The following is a 16,897-nucleotide window of genomic DNA, read 5'->3' as shown; positions in this document are numbered from 1 at the left end:
TACAGAATTTTATCTTAAAATGAGAAGAAAACAGCTGAAATCTTATAAACATAACAAACATAAACATAACTACCATAACAAATACATGAAGAAGAGCTTGGTGAAGAAACTAAGTGATGATCACACTGATAGCGGCAAGTAGGTAAAGACATCTATTAGTTCAGATTTTCAGCTCCAGCATTTATGTTTTAACAATTTGATCTACACGGAAAGGAAAAGTTGATGAAAGATAGAAACAACTCAAAGAAGAGAATACAATTAAAACAAGCTATACTGAAATTAGAAGACATCGCAGATTCTGTAAAGGAAAAAATTAACAAACAACCTTAGCTTTCATGAGAAAGTTAAGAGTGTGGTACAAAAAACTAACAAAACTGAAAGACGGAAATAAATTGTAACACTAAATTAAAGAAAATAATATGCATAATTCAAGAGACATATGATGCTTCAACAGAGGTGAGTTAATAAATTAGTAGCGAAAAAGTGCAAAAACAGAAATAATGACATAAGTAGGAAGATGAGTAATGAAAAGTAGGAAAAAGTCAAGATATGGCTGTCAGTTAATCCACATGGTTATCAAGACCCCTTCTAGAGATAGTTCTCATCTGCAAACATTGTCAATGCTTGTATTAGAAAAGAGACTATGAACACATGAATGGTGGACTAAGTAACAAATAACTGACAGTAGGCAGTAGATCGCGCAGTAATGTACAATAGACCTATAATGGATTGCTTGTGCATATGATCCATATTCATACCAATGCAGTAGCATAACAAACATAAACATAACTACCATAAGAAATACATGAAGAAGAGCTTGGTGAAGAAACTAAGTGATGATCACACTGATAGCAGCAAGTAGGTAAAGAAATCTATTAGTTCAGATTTTCAGCTCCAGCATTTATGTTTTAACAATTTGATCTACACGGAAAGGAAAAGTTGATGAAAGATAGAAACAATTCAATTAATTGGAGGAGTCTGACAGATCCATAGTTCTCTACATAATCATCTACAAACAAAACAAATCCCAATAATGAAACTAGAATCAAATAATATCAAAAATAGTTCTTGCATACAACATAACTGCAGAAATACGAGTAATAAAAGGCAACAAAAATGCTAGTTTTGAGAAGCAGAACATCCTTTGTCTCACAGAAAGGGAGGAAAGGAATATTATCTTATTATGATATCTTCTTACAGGACAGAATGGCTGCCAGTAGCCTACTTCTTCAGGAGGCCAAATTCTTAGTACTTGTGATAGACACAGATAAAAGTACAAGAAATAATCCTAGCTTTTGGAAATGTTAGTTTTTTCCTCAGGGAGGAAATAAGGATACAATGGACCCATCTGCTGTAAGGTTATGGGGAGACAAAAGATGTAGGGAAGGTGTTAGAGAAAGTAGGACCTCAACAATGAAAAAGTTTGACTCATTAAAGGAAACTGCTGGTTAGTTATTCTATCTAATAATTTCATCATTTTCTCAAGGGAATGTTCTTCTTGGTACAGTCATAATACCTTAAGAAATTTCAATATATTTTCTTAAGTTGTAAAAGACGTCAGTTGCGAGATATTGTTGTCAGAACTGCAACTGTAGATGTAATGCCACAAAAATAAATATATATGGGGAAAGTGTTGATAGAAATTGTTCTTAGACCACCGTAACATACAATGAGAGAGAGAGAAGGAGAGAAATATCAGCATTGGCATTTTTATAGCCATTTGAATTCTTCAACTAAATGATACAAAACCCAATTTATACAGGGTGTACTTTAAGTCCGGCAACACTTTCAATTATTTATTGCACAAGAACTAAACATTGTACAGATATCACACATATGTCATTTTGAAGAGAAACCCTGAAAGATTTTTTTCATGTATACCACCACAGCGTAGTTTGGTAATTTGCCGATAGTTAGCGCTAGTCGCAAACATGGCGAGTTCAGCTGCGGAGCGAGCTTTCTGTGTGTTGGAGTTCGACAAAAACAAGTGTGCTACAACTGTTCAATAGATGTTTAGAACCAAGTTCAGTAAGAAGCCATCAACAAGGAAGGCCATTTACCACTGGCATAACAAATTCGTTACGATGAGTTGCTTGTGCCCGGCAAAGAGAAGCGGATGTCCCAGTGTGAGTGAAGCGGATGTCCCAGTGTGAGTGAAGTGAATATGGAGCACGTACAAGACACATTCATAAGGAGTCCAAAGAAATTGGTGCGTCGTGCAACCTGTGAACTCAAAATGGCTCCAATGACAGTGTGGAAAGTCCTGCGACAGAAGCTGTCTATGAAACCATTCAAATTGGAGCTAGTGCAATGGCTCTATGACAATGACAAAGACAAGTGTTTTGAGTTTTGTTCGCAGTTGCAACAATTGAATGAGGATGGGGATGGCATTGTTAATCACTTAATTTTTAGCGGTGAAGCCACTTTTCCCACTAATGGGAAAGTGATCAGGCATAATTGTTGAATCTGGGGTACAAAGCATCCACGCAAACGCATTGAATTTGAATGTGATTCCCCAAAGGTAAATGTTTTTTGTACCTTGTCTCGTCGAAAACTGTATGGGCCATTCTTCTTCGCTGAGAGCACTGTCACTGGATATTCCTACTTGGACATTTTGCAGCAATGGCTATGCCTCAAATGCAATCAGACTCTCCGTTCATCTTTCAGCAGGATGGGGCTCCATCCCATTTTCATCGTGAAGTTCATGGGTACCTGAACATGGAGCTGCTGTATCGATGGACCAGCTGTGCTATAGAAGGAGACAGCTGTTTCATGAAATGGCCTCCCCAATCACCAGATCTCACTCCATGTGACCTTTTTCTGTGGGGACATATTAAAGATCTTGTGTATGTACCACCTCTACCACGTGATAGCTCCATGAGAGAATACGGGAAGCGATTGTCAGTCGACGATGCCATGTTGGGATGGGAATGGCAAGAATTTGATTATCTTATTGACATCTGCTGGGTTACTCATGGTTCACATATCAAATGTTTGTAAAAAAACACTTTCAGAATTTCTCTTCATAATGCAATATGTATGACATCTCTACAATGTTCAGTTCTTGTGCAATAAATAGTTGAAAGTGTTCCCGGACTTTATTTACACCCTGTAAAAGTGCAAAGGAGAGTTACACAAAAAAGAAACATTATCTGTGAAAAAACTGAAAACCATAACAGTTTACCATCATATTATGAGTTGATTGGGGACAAATACTGAACTCAGAAAGATCTGACAATGCAAGTGTTGTCAAATGATATTCAGAGTTACATTAACTTTGAATCTACAGTGTGTGTGAGATTCTCATTCTTGCATCTTGTAATAATATGCTAAGTATCTTTTCACCAAAAAGCATTGCACACTCAAACAATATACTTGTATCCACAAACTGTTAGGGTAATTCTCTAACTCATTCCTGGAAATTCTTCCTCCTGTTTAATTTCAGTGATTAGCTATGTGAATTGATTAGCAATAGATATAATTGATTAAAATATTATTTAAAGAAGTAAAAAAAGACCAAGGTAGATTTCTCATTCAATTTTATGAGTATGTGACAGTATAAATCTAAAAAAAGATAAATTAGAGACATAGGTTTTTATTTAGGTTTTTGTGTGAAAGCAGATGATGGTGTTTCGCATTATTATTGCTGTTTACACCCACAAACCAAACTGCCACAAACTGTCATCACCTCAAAAAAAAATCTAGGGTGGCCAGATAAAGTTGTTCTGCCATTTCTTCCTGGTGGAGAAACAATCTGAAGGCTCTAAAAGTTCAAGACAAGAAGCATATTTTTCTGCCTGCATGTTTCTTACTCCTTAAATGAATACTACATCTCAGTGGCTGATAAGTAACAATCTTGTCAGCCTCACAAAGTATAACCCATTTTTTTCCTTTTTAATCCAATGTACAGGAATTTGAAACTTCATCAATCCTTTCCAATAATCCTGTATTATGAAACATGTAATTTCTACAAAAGATAAAGATTCTCTATACTGGTCATTAAAAACAACTCCTAACAAAAGATGGTGTAACGATAGGAGGAAGGCCATCCAAAGAGGGTGGGATTACTGGTAGTTGGGAGTTCCAAGGTTAGATGTGTAATTGGGCTCTTTAGGAATAAGGCTACGATGGAGGGGAAGGAATCCAATGTGCACTTTGTGTGCAGACCTGGAGGAGCCATTCCAGATGTGGAACAGACACTTCCAGATACCATGAAGAGCACAGGGTGTAGCCACCTGCAAGTGCTGGCTCATGTTGGTAGTAACAATGTATATCGCTAGGGATCAGAAGAGATTCTCTCTGCTTTCTGGTGGCTAGCTGAAGTAATAAAGACTGCTACTCTTGTTTGCGATATGAAAGCAGAAATCACCATTCATAGTACTGTCGACAAAACTGACTGTGGTCCTTTGATACAGACCCGAGTGGAGGGTCCAGATTAGAGGCTCAGGTGGTTCTGTGACCATGTAGAGGTGGGTTTCAGGGTTCCGTTAAATAGGTCAGGAGTCCACTACATGCAGGAAGTGGCTGTACAGGAAGTAGGGACTGTGTGGAGGGGATTGGTTGGTTTTTTAGGTTAGAGGGTCTTGGGAATGTGCAGGAAGGGCTTCAGTCTAAAAGGGTGCCAGACGAACACAACAAGAGAGCAGACATATGAACAATCAATATTGTAGTTGTAAACTGTCATAGCTTTGTTGGGAAAGAACCAGAGCTCCAAGAGCCAATACAAAGTACTGAATCTCAAATTGTTATAGATACGGAAAACTGGCTAAAGCCGGAAACAAATTCAATTGAAATTTTTACAGAAGACTTAAGCATGTTCAAAAAGGGTTAATTAAATACAGTTGGTGGTGGAATGTTTATTGCTGCTAGAAGTTGTTTACCTTCTAGTGAAATTGGAGTAGATAGTTCCTGTGAGTCAGTAAGGGTAGATATTATATTTGTCAACAGGAATAAATTAATAATTGGTTCTTTTATCAACCCCCAGCTCAGATGAAAAAGTTGCTGAACCATTGAAAGAAAACTTTTGAGTGTCACTACAAAAAGATAACACACTCATAAAATTATAGTTGATGTTGACTTCAATCTACCTCTGATATGTTGGCAAAAATACATGTTTAATGTCAGTAGTAGACATAAGACACTGTCCAAAATTGCACTGAATGCCTTCTCAGAAAATTATTTTGAACAGCTAATTCATGAGCCCACTCAGAGTGTAAATGATTGCGAAGACATACTTGACCTCACAGCAACAAATAATCCTGGCCAAATATGGGGCATCATGACAGATAAAAAGACGAGGGACCACAAGGTTGTTGTAACTAGACTGAATACCGCAACATCCAAACCCACCAAAAATAAATGCAATGTTCATCTATTTAAAAAGGAAAATAAAAATTCACTTGACAGCTTCCTAAAAGACAGTTTCCACTCCTACCAATCTGACTGTGTAAATGCGGACCAGATGTGGTTTAAATTCAATGAAATTGTATCAATAATGAAATTGTATCAATATCAATTGAGAGATAATTACCAAATAAATTAATAACAGTTGCTACTGATCCCCCATGGCAAACAAAACAGGTCAGAACACTATTGCAGTAGCAACAAAAAATGCAAGTCAAATTTTAAACAACACAAAACCCACAAGATCGGAGAAGTTTTACAGAACGTTGAAATTTAATATGAACTTGAATGTGAGATGGTTTTAATAGTTTCCACAATGAAACTGTCTCAAAATCTGGAACAAAACCCAGAGAGATTCTGGTCATACTTAAAGTACACCAGTGGCAAGATGCAATCAATACCTCCACTGTGCAATAACAATGATGGTGTTATTAATGAAAGTGCCACTAAAGCAGAGTTACTATTAAACGGTTTTACAAAATTCCTTCACAGGAAGAAGATGAAGCAAATATTCCAGAATTTGAATCAAGAACAACAGACAACATGAGTAACTTAGAACTATATATCCTGGATGTAGCGACACAGCTTAAAACACTTGAGAAAAGCAAGGCTTCCTGTCCAGATTGATTGTGTACCAGTCAGGTTGCATTCAGAGTATGCTGATATAATAGCTCCAGACTTAGCAATCATATACAACCGCTCACTCATAGAAAGATCCACACCCAGAGATTGGAAAGTTGCACAAGTCGTACTAATACAAAAGAAAGGAAATAGGACTAATATGCTATATTACAGACCCATATCATTAATTGCGATTTGCTGTAGAATTTTGGAACATACGAGGGGCTACCCACAAAAAGAGGAATAACATTGCCGTAGGTAGAGTTTGTGTAGTACGCATTTCTGCTGTCAGGCGTATATAATGCAATTCATTGCCCCAGTTCAGTGCTGCCTATGTTGTCAACATGGCTTGTTCTGTTCACCTGCATTGATTGTTTTTCCTAGCAGTGTTTTGTTTTATATGATGGCAAGCTTAAGTGAACAACATGAAGCAGTGAAATTTTGTTTTCTACTTGATAAAAATGCTGCTGAAACTGTTTTGATGTTGAAAACAGTTTGCCAATATGACACTATGGGAAAAACTCAAAGGTAGAAGTGGTTTAGTTAATTTAAAGATGACGACATGTCGACTGATGACAATCTTCAATCTGGATGTCTATCAGCTGCCCAAATCAACGAAAATGTTGAAAAAATTCAGAACTTTTGTTCAGTTCATCAACAGACAACTGATCAACTGTCGGAGATGAGTGGTTTACCTTGGAGCTTGGTTCAGCGAATTTCAACAGAAGATTTTGGCAGACAGGAGACTGGTTCTACCAATTTGACAACACACCTGTATACACAGACATATCTGTTAGACGGTTCTTGGCTAAAAATGGCACGGTTCCACTGCCACACAGACCTTACTCACCTTACCTGGCTCTGCGTGACTTTTTCTTATTTCCATGTATGAAAAGGGGGCATGAAAAGACACCGACTTGACAAAACTAAAAAAGACAAGAAAAATACGAGGGAGGAACTGTTAGCCATTTCTAAAGATGACTACAAGAAATGTTTCGAACAGTGGAAGCACTGGTGAGGCATATGTATTAGTTGTAATGGAGAGTATTTTGAAGGGGATACGGTTGTTTTGTAAACAATTTGAAAATATATAGCTTTTAACAAATATTTTGCGTTTTCTTTGGGTACCCACTTGCACACTGTGCTCAAACATTATGAATCACCTTGAAGGACAAATTTTATTGACAAACAGTGAACGATGTCAGAAAATATTGTTCTTGTGAAGCACAACTAGCTCTCTATTCTCATGAAGTAATGAGTGATGTCAACAGGGAACATCAAACTGAGATCCCATATTTTTAGATTTCCAGGAGGCTCTTGATACTTTTCCTCAGAAGTGACTCCTAATTAAATTGCATGCCTATGGAGTATAATCTCTGTTGTGTGACTGGATTCACGATTTCCTGTCAGAAAGTCACAGTTCATAATAACTGACACAAAGTCATCAAGTACAACAGAAGTAATAACTGGCATTCCCGAAGGAAGTATTTTAGGCCCTCTGTTGCTCCTGATCTACATGAATGATATAGGACACATTCTGAGCAGTCCTATTAAATTGTTTGCAGATGATGCTGTCCTTTACCCTCATGTAATGTCATCAGATGATCACATGATTTAAACAAATTATCTGTATGGTGCAGAAAGTAGAAACTGTCTATAAATCATAAAAAGTGTTAATACTTCCACATGAGCATTAAAAAGAATCCACTAAATTTGTTACAAGATAAATCACACAAATCCATAGGCTGTAAACTCAGCTAAATACTAGGGATTACAATTATGAATAATGTAAATCAGAGTGATTACACAGATAATGTAGAGGACAAAGCAAACCAAAGACTGTGTTTATTGGCAGAACACTTTGAAAATGTAACAGGCTTACTAAAGGGACTCCTTATCCTGCGATTTTCCACCCTCTTCTGGAGTATTGCTGGGCGGGGTGGGGTCCACATCAGAAAGCCTGTCCCTATCAGAGGACGCCAAAAAAGTTGAAAGAACGGCAGCTTGTTTTGTGTTATCATGAGATAGGGGAGCGAGTGCCACAGATATGATACATGAACTGGGGTGGCAGTCATTAAAGCAAAGATGTTTTTCACTGTGGCAGGGCCTTCTCATGAAATTTCAATAGTCAGAGAGCGAAAATATTTTGTTGGCGCCACCTACACGGGGAGAAATTATCATCACAATAAAATAAGAGGAAACAGAGCTTGCACTGAAAGATTAATTTGTTCGCATTCCCCGTGCGCTGCTGAAGTGGAACAGTAGAGAAGCAGCTTAAAGGTGGTTCGATATACCCTCTGCCAGACATTTAACTGTGAATTGGAGAGTAATCATGTAGATGTAGATGTAGATCAAATGTATAAGATTTGTAGATGATATGTTATTACCGAGTGAAACTGAAAAGGTAATTGACACTGTGTTGAAAGAACTGGGCAGCAGCTGTGATGAATATGAAATGGAGATCAATGTAAAAATACTAAGACAGTGATTTTTACAAGGCACTCATGGAACTGTGTTGTTGTCGTGGCCTTCAGTCCTGAGACTGGTTTGATGCAGCTCTCCATGCTATTCTATCCTGTGCAAGCTTCTTCATCTCCCAGTACCTACTGCAGCCTACATCCTTCTGAATCTGTTTAGTGTATTCATCTCTTGGTCTCCCCCTACGATTTTTACCCTCCACGTGGCCCTCCAATACTAAATTGGTGATCCCTCTATGCCTCAGAACATGTCCTACCAACCGATCCCTTCTTCTAGTCAAGCTGTGCCACAAGCTCCTCTTCTCCCCAATTCTGTTCAATACCTCCTCATTAGTTATGTGATCTACCCATCTAATCTTCAGCATTCTTCTGTAGCACCACATTTCGAAAGCTTCTATTCTCTTCTTGTCTAAGCTATTTATTGTCCACATTTCACTTCCGTACATGGCTACACTCCATATAAATCCTTTCAGAAACGACTTCCTGACATTTAAATCTATACTCGATGTTAACAAATTTTTCTTCTTCAGAAACGCTTTCCTTGCCATTGCCAGTCTACATTTTATATCCTCTCTACTTCGACCATCATCAGTTGTTTTGCTCCCCAAATAGCAAAACTCCTTTACTACTTTAATTGTCTCATTTCCTAATCTAATTCCCTCAGCATCACCTGACTTAATTCGACTACATTTCATTATCTTTGTTTTGGTTTTGTTGATGTTCATCTTATACCCTTCTTTCAAGACACTGTCCATTCCGTTCAACTGCTCTTCCAAGTCCGTTGCTGTCTCTGACAGAATTACAATGACATCGGCGAACCTCAAAGTTTTTATTTCTTCTCCATGGATTTGAATACCTACTCCAAACTTTTCTTTTGTTTCCTTTATTGCTCGCTCAATATACAGATTGAATAACATCGGGGATAGACTACAACCCTGTCTCACTCCCTTCCCAACCACTGCTTCCCTTTCATACTCCTCGACTCTTATAACTGCCATCTGCTTTCTGTACAAATTGTAAATAACCTTTCGCTCCCTGTATTTTACCCCTGCCACCTTCAGAATTTGAAAGAGAGTATTCCAGTCAACATTGTCAAAAGCTTTCTCTAAGTCTACAAATGCTAGAAACATAGGTTTGCCTTTTCTTAATCTTTCTTCTAAGATAAGTTGTAGGGTCAGTATTGCTTCACGTGTTCCAACATTTCTATGAAATCCAAACTGATTTTCCCCGAGGTCGGCTTCTATCAGTTTTTTCATTCGTCTGTAAAGAATTTGCGTTAGTATTTTGCAGCCGTGACTCATTAAACTGATAGTTCGGTAATTTTCACATCTGTCAACACCTGCTTTCTTTGGGATTGGGATTATTATATTCTTCTTGAAGTCTGAGGGTACTTCGCCTGTCTCATACATCTTGCTCACAAGATGGTAGAGTATTGTCAGGACTGGCTCTCCCAAGGCTGGCAGTAGTTCTAATGGAATTTTGTCTACTCCGGGGGCCTTGTTTCAACTCAGGTCTTTCAGTGCTCTGTCAAACTCTTCACGCAATATCATATCTCCCATTTCATCTTCATCTACAAACTCTTCCATTTCCATAATATTGTCCTCAAGTACATCGCCCTTGTACAGACCCTCTATATACTCCTTCCACCTTTCTGCTTTCCCTTCTTTGCATAGAATTGGGTTTCCATCAAAGCTCTTGATATTCATGCAAGTGGTTCTCTTTTCTCCAAAGGTCTCTTTAATTTTCCTGTAGGCAGTATCTATGTTACCCCTAGTGAGATAAGCCTCTACATCCTTACATTTGTCCTCTAGCCATGCCTGCTTAGCCATTTTGCACTTCCTGTCGATCTCATTTTTAAGACGTTTGTATTCCATTTTGCCTGCTTCTTCTTCTTCGTTTCACCCAACTTTGGGGTACGTTGAATCAATCACTTCTGTGTGTTCTGTGCCTTTCTTTTCGCCCAGTACTGCTTCATTCTTTCTGATCTTGCTTTTCTTTCCTCATCAGAGATGACAATCGTTCTTTTCTTTCTATTTTGGAGCTGGAATCCCTCTTTTCTGTCTTTGCTTATCATTTTTGCGGTCCTGTCTGTGAGCATTTTTTCTGTGATGTGTAGTTCTCTTAAGTCTTTCTCTGTTTGGATAAACCAATTTGGTTTGGATTTTTTATTCCTGAAGTAGTCAAACATTCTTTTTGTAAGTCTATTTGGGTTCATTCTGAGAATGTGCCCATAAAACTCAATTCTTCTTTTCCTCATTGTATCCGAAAGTTTTTCTGTGGTTTTGTAGAGTGTTTCATTTTTGGTATGAATTAGTTTGTCGTTATGAAATTTGGGGCCTAAAATTTCTCTCAATATTTTTCTTTCTTTGATCTCTAGCCTTTCAATTGGGCCATGGTTAGTGATAGATAATGTCTCAGCTGCATATAGTGCTTCTGGTTTAATGACAGTGTTGTAATGTTTTATTTTTGAATTCCATGAGAGGGACTTTTTATTATAAGTATTTTTAGTAAGCTGAAAGGCTAGTTCAACTTTGTTTCTTCTTAATTCTATTGCTTTTTTCTCAAGGGCGTTCCAGCTAATCCATTCACCAAGATATTTGAATTCTTTAACAATTTCGATCTTTTGGTCTCTTACTTTAAGATATTTCATTGGCTTTTTTATATTTGTGATTATTTTGGTTTTTTCAAAAGAAATTTTAAGGCCTATTTTCTCTGCTTGTTTCTGTAATTCGAGGATCTGTTCTTTGGCTTCTTCCCATGTTTCAGCTAGTAGGGCCATATCATCTGCAAATGCTAGGCAATTAACCTTGATGCCTTTGTTTTTTGTTCCTAGTCGGATTCCACTATTGATTTTCTTGTTCCATTCTCTTACTATATTTTCTAGGGCACAGTTAAATAACAATGGAGAGAGTCCATCACCTTGTCGTACTCCAGTTTTTATCTCAAATAGGTCTGAGAGTTCTCCCATAAATTTAATTTTGGAGTATGTGTTGGTGATGGTTTCTCTAATTAGGTTTGTAGTTTTATTGTCTAGGTTCAATTCTTTTAATATGGAGATTACAGATTCCCTGTCTATGGAGTCGTACGCCTTTTGAAAGTCAATGAATGTGATGACATGCGCTTTTGCTCTCGATTTTTGGTAGGCCATAAGATTTTTGAGGTTTAGAATTTGTTCTGGGCAGGATCTTCCCTTTCTGAAGCCTGCCTGGTATTCTCCAAGTTGACAATCTAGCTGGGGTTCTGCTCTGTTCAAAAGGACTTTAGACAGTATTTTGTATGTTACGTCAAGGAGCGAAATCCCTCTGTAATTGTTGGGGTCTGTTCTGGATCCCCTCTTATGAATTGGGTGAATGAGGGCCATCTTCCATTCATCCGGAATTCTTTCTGTTTTCCATATTTCTTCAAATATGTTTTGGAGAGATTCTATGGCATTTCTATTGACATTTTTCCACAGTTCAGCTGTAATTTGGTTCTCTCCCGAAGCCTTATAGTTTTTGAGATTCAAAATGATTGATTGTAGTTCCTCGACGGTGGGTGGTTCTGAGTTAGGACTTGTTGAAGTTGAGTTGCTGAAATCCATTTTTTCAATTGGTTCTTTACAGTTGAGAAGGTTTCTGAAATATTCCCTCAAAATTTTGCAATTATCCCTGTTGTTGTGTGCAATATTACCATTTTTATCTTGTAATTGGAGTGTCGGTGGGCTGTACTTGGTTATTTTTTGTTTAAAAGTTCTGTAAAAGCTCCTAGTCTTGTTTTTGTTGAAGTCTTCGTTGATCTGCAAAAGGAGTTGATCTTCTTGTGCTTTTTTAATTCTTTTGAGGTTTTTACTCACTAGTTTTCTTACACTCAGGAAATTTTGCCTATTATATTCATTTTTCTGAGATTGCATCTGTTGCCATGCTTTCTTTCTTTGCTCAATAAGTTTGTCACATTCCTCTGTCCACCATGCGTGTTTTTTGATTTTGGTTATAGGTGCTATTTGTTCAGCTTTGGTTAGTAGGCTTTCCTTCATTTGATCCCAATTTTGGTTCCTTATATCTTGACTCGCGAGGGGAAACTCCTTCGAATTCATTATCTTTTCTGGATCGTATCTTCTGCTTTTGGGTTTACTGTTTCTATCTTTCCTTTTGGGGATAATTTTGAGTTTTATTTTAGAAAGATAGTGATCAGAATCCAAGTTTGCTCCTCTGAGTACTTTGACATTTTGTATTTCTGTATGGTGTTTCCATTTTATCGCCACATGATCAAGTTGAAATTCACCCAAGTGTGGGTTTGGTGAGGTCCATGTCTTCTGTTTTCTGGGTAGTCTCTTAAAGGCTGTGGATTTCAGGATCAAGCCACGCGCTTGGCACAGTTCTACTAATCTGACTCCATTTTGGTTAGTTCTATTGTACGCTGGGTAGTTTCCAACAATATTTTTGTATTTCTTCTCTTTTCCTACTTGAGCATTGAAGTCCCCCGTAAGTATGATGTTGTGTTTGTCTGGGATCTTTTGCACCGCGTCATCTAGTTGTTCCCAAAAACGTTCCACCTTTTCCTTATTTTTCCTATTGTCTTCATTTATGAGGGCATGTGCATTCACAATTGTGTATACTCTATTAGCAGATTTAAAAGTGAGTGTGGAGAGTCTTTCCGATTGTGATTGAAAGCTGATAATGGAGTCTAAAATACTTTTATCTATCATAAAGCCCGTTCCGAGGTGGGGTGTGTTTTTCATTATTCTTTTGCCTACCTTTCCTTTGTATATTCTGAAACCTCCGGAATCAAAATTGTTTTCATCTATGTATCGAGTTTCTTGTAGTGATGTTATGAGTATTCTATGATGTTTGAGGGTATCTGTAAGATGTTTTAATTTTCCTGTTTTTAAAAGAGAGTTTACATTGAAAGTAGCTATGTAACTTGTTTTTTTACATTTCAATTTGCTTGATGTCTTATCATGTCCCGATTCATCTCTGTGCAATGCTGCAGACTCCCCAGAATCCGATAGTCTGCTTCATTTACTGCATTTTTATATTTTCTCCTTTCATTAATTAAATTCAATATTTCTTCTGTTACCCAAGGGTTTCTACTAGCCCTCGTCTTTTTACCTATTTGATCCTCTGCTGCCTTCACTATTTCATCCCTCAAAGCTATCCATTCTTCTTCTACTGTATTTCTTTCTCCCATTCCTGTCAATTTTTCCCTTAAACTCTCCATGAAACTCTGTACAACCACAGGTTCTTTCAGTTTATCCAGGTCCCATCTCCTTAAATTCCCACCTTTTTGCAGTTTCTTCAGTTTTAATCTACACTCATGGAATATGAAAGTGAAAATTCACGTTGAGTTAGTGAAACATATCCATAACCCGAAGTATCTAGCGTGTAAAATAACCAATAACATGACATGTAATCAAGAAATAAAGACAAAGTTAGCTACTGCAAAACAAATGTTTTACATAGGGAAGTGCATTTTCAGTGGTCTATTAAATATGCCATGAATAAAATATTAGTAAAGTGTTTTCATGAAATGCTGACCCGTATTTGCCAAACATGGACACATGTGACCAACAGAGAAGAAATGATTAAGAGACTTTTATGATGTGGATTTGGGAAAGAATGGAAAGCGTAAAAAGGACAGGTTAATAAGATATTATGCTGTGTTACACAGAGGATAAATACTGAAAACAATTAAAAGGAGGAAAAGACAGCTAAGACACTGGATAAGAAGAAACCTCATAATGAAGGATGCACTAGGAGAAATGTTGACTGGGAAGAGGACCTAAGAAAGAAACCAATTAACTGACAGCATCCAGATAAGTGCTTTATATGCAGTTACCAAAAGGATGACAGGAAACTGTGAACCCTGACGAATACTGAACCTGCAGTGATGGACCTGCCTTATGGGCAGAACACAACATCATCATCACCATCATCATTTGTGGCAAGGTACCTCTGCATGAATGGAAATAATCTCACAAATTATTGTGAGCGTCAAGTCAAAAATATTCAGCTAGTAATATCTGATCATATGCAAATGCTAGGGATTCAGCTTTCACAATTTGTCTTCTTTAGCCCAGACAACTCCCTCTCTATTTATTGCAATTTTTCACATTCTCATGTAGTAGGTCTCCATGAAATTTAATTAGAAGGGAAAAAAAATTTCTATTTTATATATTCAAGATTCTTTATTAATCAGTGATTACTTATACTATTCCACAGTAAGTGGTGAATTGAAGCCATTCAAGAACAAGAACATGGAACATGGCAATAAATATGTTTTGATTCTGGGGGCTTCAGAATATAGAAAGGAAAGGTAGACAAGAAAATATGAAAAACACACTCCACATTGGAACTGGCTTCATGGTAGATAAAAATATTTTGGACTACATTATCAAATTTGAATCACAAGACTCTCCACACTTACCCCCAAATTTGCTAACAAAGTAAACAGATTGATGTGAAATTTAAAATTATCCCAGCGTGCAGATTGTTCTATAAAATTTCGGAACTGCCAGATGTCTTCAACTCACTGGTACAATACTTTGGTGCAGAATCTTCTGGCCATCCTCAGGTGAATACCGATGAGCAAAACACTAAGCTCCCCTATTTAACACCCCGCCGGCACATGCTTAGTGTCCTATTTGGCACTGTTCATGCATTGTTTGAGCGCACACACTTCTCCTGTATGTCTGTATGCGGTTCTCCACGGCCTCCATGGTGAAAGCTTGCATCTTGATATCAAAATGATTGATTTACAATGGTAAGGTCACAAGACGATGCCAATCATGCAGAGCATGAAGTTTTTCTATCATCACGTCCCACATTCACTGGAAACTGCCATCTTGGGTCATAAGATACTCAAGTTATATTTCCACTGATTCACTGATGATTGACCTTCAAACTTTTATTCATTATACATACAGGGTGGTCCATTGATCGTGACCAGGCCAAATATCTCACGAAATAAGCAACAAACGAAAAAACTACAAAGAACGAAAGTAGCTTGAAGAGGGAAACCAGATGGCGCTATGGTTGGTCCACTAGATGGCACTGCCATAGGTCAAACGGATATCAGCTGCACTTTTTTAAATAGGAACCCCCATTTTTTATTACATATTCGTGTAGTGCGTGAAGAAATATGACTGTTTTAGTTGGACCACTTTTTTCGCTTTGTGATGGATGGCGATGTAATAATCACAAACATATGGCTCACAATTTTAGACGAACTGTCGGTAACAGGTAGGATTTTTAAATTAAAATAAAGAACGTAGGTACGTTTGAACATTTTATTTCGGTTGTTCAAATGTGATACATGTACCTTTGTGAACTTATCATTTCTGAGAATGCATGCGCACATTAATGCAATAAATGCTCAAAATGATATCCGTCAACCTCAATGCATTTGGCAATATGTGTAACGACATTCCTCTTAATAGAGAGTAGTTCAACTTCCGTAATGTTTGCACATGCATTGACAATGTGCTGATGCATGTTGTCAGGCATTTTCGGCAGATCATGATAGCAAATATCCTTCAACTTTCCCCACAGAAAGAAATCCAAGGACATCAGATTCGGCGAATGTGCGGGCCATGGTATGGTGCTTCGATGACCACTCCACCTATCATGAAATATGCTATTCAATACAGCTTCAACCGCACGTGAGCTATGTGCCAGACATCCATCACGTGGGAAGTACATCGCCATTCTGTCAAGCAGTGAAACATCTTGTAGTAACATCGGTAGAACATTACGTAGGAAATCAGCATACATTGCACCATTTAGATTGCCACCAATAAAATGGGGGCCAATTATCCTTCCTCCAATAATGCCACGCCATACATTAACCCGCCAAGGTCGCTGATGTTCCACTTGTCACAGCCATCGTGGATTTTCCGTTGCCCAATAGTGCATATTATGCTGGTTTACGTTACTGCTGTTGGTGAATGACGCTTCGTCGCTAAAAAGAATGCATGCAAAAAATCTGTCATCGTCCCGTAATTTCTCTTGTGCTCAGTGGCAGAACTGTACACGACGTTCAGAGTCATCACCATGCAATTCCTAGTGCACAGAAATATGGTATGGGTGCAATCGATGTTGATGTAGCATTCTCAACACCGACATTTTTTAGATTCCCGATTCTCGCGCAATTTGTCTGCTACTGATGCGCGGATTAGCCACGACAGCAGCTAAAACACCTACTTGGGCATCATCATTTGTTGCAGGTCATGGTTGACATTTCACATGTGGCTGAACACTTCCTGTTTCCTTAAATATCGTAACTATCCGGCAAATGGTCCGGACACTTGGATGATGTCGTCCAGGATACCGAGCAACATACATAGCACACGCCCGTTGGGCATTTTGATCACAATAGGCATACATCAACACGATATCGACCTTTTCTGCAATTGGCTCAAA

Source organism: Schistocerca americana, chromosome 3, assembly GCF_021461395.2.
Source record: "Schistocerca americana isolate TAMUIC-IGC-003095 chromosome 3, iqSchAmer2.1, whole genome shotgun sequence".
Lineage (NCBI taxonomy): Eukaryota > Metazoa > Arthropoda > Insecta > Orthoptera > Acrididae > Schistocerca > Schistocerca americana.
The sequence above is the reverse complement of the archived record's forward strand: the minus strand, read 5'-3'. Positions refer to the sequence as shown.